The sequence below is a fragment of the Giraffa tippelskirchi genome, chromosome 11 (genome assembly GCF_054371585.1).
Source record: "Giraffa tippelskirchi isolate mGirTip1 chromosome 11, T2T-mGirTip1v1.2.pri, whole genome shotgun sequence".
Taxonomy (NCBI): Eukaryota; Metazoa; Chordata; class Mammalia; order Artiodactyla; family Giraffidae; genus Giraffa; species Giraffa tippelskirchi.
Genome location: NC_137285.1, coordinates 5560377 through 5565164, shown reverse-complemented (window position 1 = coordinate 5565164; position 4788 = coordinate 5560377).

The window sequence follows — 4788 nt, the reverse complement described above, 5'->3', positions numbered from 1 at the left end:
TGTCCACTTGCCCTTGAGGTGTGACCCCAGGCAAGGTACTCAGTGTTTGCGATCCACCTTCTCCTTCCTGCCTGTAAATTGAAGACCATCCACTCACTTCTCTGAAATGAAATCATCATTGCAAAACACTCAGCCCAGGGCCTAGCCTGAAACTTACAGACACAGACCATCAGCCAAATGACTAGTTAATTCCTGGAAAGGAGAAAGAGTGAAGAGTCCAGGAAGGGTCCTGAGAGGCAGGGTTGGAGATGAGCCTGGAAGAGCATTCTGGGCAGAGGGAACAGCCGGTGCAGAGGCTAAGAGTTAGGATCAAGCTAGGGGAGGGGGGGCGTTTGAGGGATATGGTGGAGGGGAGTGATGGAGGGAGGCAGACCAGGCAATGCAAAGGGGCTGGCTTTGCTGGGTGTCTTTGGGAAGCTGCTTGGCCTGTCTGGTCTCCACAGCTCTGGGTGTTCCATGAGCTCCACACTGGGATCTGCCTCGTGGAGTACGAGGAGGAAAAGGGGCGAAGGGCTAAAGGGCTCAGAACGGCCTTGCATGAAATAAACACTCAGGATCTGGGAGCTATTTTGTATCATCGTCATCCTCTCCATTGTGCAGCACACTGAGCAGTTTGACAGATCATATCGGCTTTCTGTCGCCAGGTGCTTATCTTTTAGAGAACACTGGAGGCCAGGGATGTCGACGGGTATGAGAAAGTTCCTACAGCTTGGGTGGTAAGAGGAAGGAAAAAAAAAAATTGGAAACAACCTAAATGTCCATCAGCAGGAGGATGACTCAATGAATAGTGACATTTTCATACCGTGGACGAGTCTATCGCAGTGACAGTGTGGCAACTGGAGCATCACGTATCAACAAGGATCAGTCTCAAACGAGGATGTCGAGCCAAAAAAGCAATCACGGAAAATACATATGGGATGCTTGCATTTAGAGAAAGTTTTAAAACATGCCAAGCTGCGCCACAGACCACGTATGGATATGCACGTAGGTGGTGGAGAAGAAAACGGGGTGGGGAGTGATGAAACCGACTCAGGGGAGCAGTTCTCCTGCGTGGGGGTTGCGGGGGGCGGCACTGGGGGACTGGCCAAACCCCAAGGCTCCCTTCCAGCATCCTCTGCTGTATTTTTATGATTATCTGACATGGTATGTATTGTAACCTTTTTGTTTATCATTTGTGTTCCTTACTAGAATGTAAGCTCCATGAGGCCAGGGATCTTGGCCTGACTAGGTCTGTGCTGCGTCCCCAGAGCCTAGAATGGTGCCTGGAATATAGGCTCTCTGTAAATGTGTATTGAATGGTAAGGAGGGAGGAAAGAAAAGATACATGAGAAGGAATAAATTAGCATTGCAGAGAGAAACACAAGCCTTCCTTATACAAGATTCCCCTGGTGGCTCAGACGGTAAAGAGTCTGCCTGCAGTGCAGGAGACCTGAGTTTGATCCCTGGGTCGGGAAGATCCCCTGGAGAAGGGAATGGATACCCACGCGAGTATTGTTGCCTGGGAAACCCCATGGACAGAGGAGCCTGGCGGGCTACAGTCCGTGTGGTCACAAAAACTCAGACATAACTGAGCAACTAACACACACACACACACACAACAACTTCATTATACAAAGGAAAACATCAGAACCCTAGATGAAACCGGAAGGTGGCTTGAGAAAATGGAAAAAAGACCACCCCCTCTATTATCTCTGCTTCGAGGCTTCCAGCCACTGTGCCACCCCGTGGCTCGGGGGCCCCCACCCACCTGACATTCTCCCTGGGGCTGGTGGGACGGGAGCCTGTGCTTTGAGGTGAGCCCTCTCTCTCCCCTGCTGGGAAAGTAGATAGGAGACAGGGTCCACTGAGCCACAGGGAATCTGCCTGTCTGGTGTAGAAGAGGTTCGTCATCTCCGAGTCAGGGCGGTCCAAGAAATACAGATGCCCAGAATGACTGTGTTCTTTGCCACACTGGCCTCCCCCGATGGCCTGAGGTCAAGATCTCCCACCAGACCTAAACCCTGTGTCCCCAAGCCCAGGTCCCCAGGGTTTCCACCTTCTAATAATTTTTACCAGGTGTGTCCAGTTTTCTCCATCCCTGGTCCCCCTCTTGGCTGGACCCTATTGCGGCCTCCTGGCTCATCTCCCTAAGACCCCCTCTGATCCTTCCCAGCCCTCTCCTCGCAGTTGACCAGGTCCCCTCTCCCGGCCCTGCCTCCACGGCCCCCACAGAACTCGGGACACAGTCTCCGCCACAGCCAGAGGCCCTGCCTGCAGCTCCCCAGAGTCATCCCCGCCATCTCCACCCACACTCTGCTCCAGCCGCTTCCCCCAAGGTCCCCTCCCACTTTGTACACACCAGCCCCTTCCCTGCTTCCCCCCCACCACACCCCCCAACCAACCCCCGGCCACCAACCCCGAACGTTCCTCCTTCTCCTTCAGTAACTCAGCTTATAAGCACTTGCCCCACCACCTCCATCAGGAAGCCTTCCTAGACTTCCCAGGCAAGGTGAGGGCCCTCTTTGGGACTCTGCCAGCATCCCAGGTTTCCTGTTGCACTCGTAAGAGTGAGCTGCAGTGGGGCAGAAACCATGTTCTATGCATCACTGTACCCCCAGTACTGGGCCCCGGGAAGGCACTGGTTATATACCTGCTGAATGAATGAATGGATGAATGGGTGGATGAATGAACAAATGAACAAACCACATCTGCCACACCTGGATTTAAGCCTCAGGATCCTTTGGAAGCTCTAGTCGCAGGGATTCAAAGCCATCTCAACTCGAGGCCTCCGGGGGTTCTGCCTGGCCCCACAGCCCCTTCTTGCAGGGAATAAAGATGTAAGGAGTTTATCGCCCGTTCCGAGCACTTGTCCAACCCCACCTGTAATTCCCCCGCCAAGTAAAGTGAGCATGATATAGCTAATAAAACTGCATTAAAATTCCCCTTGGCCCGATTTCCCTACAGGAAAATGGTGGAACCCTAAATCTTGATGGGCATGAAATACAGCCAGGGGTGAGCGAGAGCTGCGCTGCTGGGAGGAACCAGGGAGCTGCAGGTCCATAAATTGCTGGAGCTGCTGCCCTAGAGGCTCAGCCCAGAGGAGGCTTCCTGAGCCGCTCCCATGGCGGGAGTTGGGGAGGGGCGGACCCTCCCCAAGCAGCATGGAACACTGTCCAGATAGGATAGTTATGAACCTTTTTAAGCCTTCAGCCCCTCTGAGTTCAGTTCAGTTCAGTCGCTCAGCCGTGTCCGACTCTTTGCGACCCCATGAATCACAGCACGCCAGGCCTCCCTGTCCATCACCAACTTCTAGAGTTTATCCAAACTCATGTCCATCAAGTTGGTGATGCCATCCAGCCATCTCATCCTTTGTCGTCCCCTTCTCCTCCTGCCCCCAATCCCTCCCAGCATTAGGGTCTTTTCCAGTGAGTCAACTCTTTGCGTGAGGTGGCCAAAGTATTGGAGTTTCAGCTTCAACATCAGTCCTTCCAATGAACACCCAGGACTGATTTCCTTTAGGATGGACTGGTTGGATCTTCTTGCAGTCCAAGGGACTCTCAAGAGTCTTCTCCAACACCACAGTTCAAAAGCATCAATTCTGCGGTGCTCAGCTTTCTTCACCGTCCAACTCTCACATCCATACATGACTACCGGAAAAACCATAGCCTTGACTAGACGGACCTTTGTTGGCAAAGCAATATCTCTGCTTTTAAATATGCTATCTAGGTTGGTCATAAACTTCCTTCCAAGGAGTAAGTGTCTTTTAATTTCATGGCTGCAATCACCATCAGCAGTGATTTTGGAGCCCAAAAATTAAAGTCTGACACTGTTTCCACTGTTTCCCCATCTATTTCCCATGAAGTGATGGGACCAGATGCCATGATCTTAGTTTTCTGAATGTTGAGCTTTAAGCCAACTTTTTCACTCTCCTCTTTCACTTTCATCAAGAGGCTCTTTAGTTCTTCACTTTCTGCCATCAGGGTGGTGTCGTCTGCATATCTGAGGTTATTGATATTTCTCCTGGCAATCTTGATTCCAGTTTGTGTTTCTTCCAGCCCAGCGTTTCTCATGATGTACTCTGCATGTAAGTTAAATAAGCAGGGTGACAATATACAGCCTTGACACACTCCTTTTCCTATTTGGAACCAGTCTGTTGTTCCATGTCCAGTTCTAACTGTTGCTTCTTGATCTGCATACAGATTTCTCACGAGGCAGGTCAGGTGGTCTGGTATTCCCATCTCTTTCAGAATTTTCCACAGTTTATTGTGATCCACACAGTCAAAGGCTTTGGCATAGTCAATAAACCAGAAATAGATGTTTTTCTGGAACTCTCTTGCTTTTTCAATGATCCAGAGGATGTTGGCAATTTGATCTCTGGTTCCTCTGCCTTTTCTAAAACCAGCTTGAACATCTGGAAGTTCACGGTTCATGTATTGTTGAAGCCTGGCTTGGAGAATTTTGAGCATTACTTTACTAGCGTGTGAGATGAGTGCAATTGTGCAGTAGTTTGAGCATTCTTTGGCATTGCCTTTCTTTGGGATTGGAATGAAAACTGACCTTTTCCAGTCCTGTGGCCACTGCTGAGTTTTCCAAATTTGTTGGCATATTGAGTGCAGCACTTTCACAGCATCATCTTCTAGGATTTGAAATAGTTCAACTGGAATTCCGTCACCTCCAGCAGCTTTGTTCATAGTGATGCTTTCTAAGGCCCACTTGACTTCACCTTCCAGGATGTCTGGCTCTAGGTAAGTGATCACACCATCGTGATTATCTGGGTCATAAAGATCTTTTCTGTACAGTTCTTCTGTG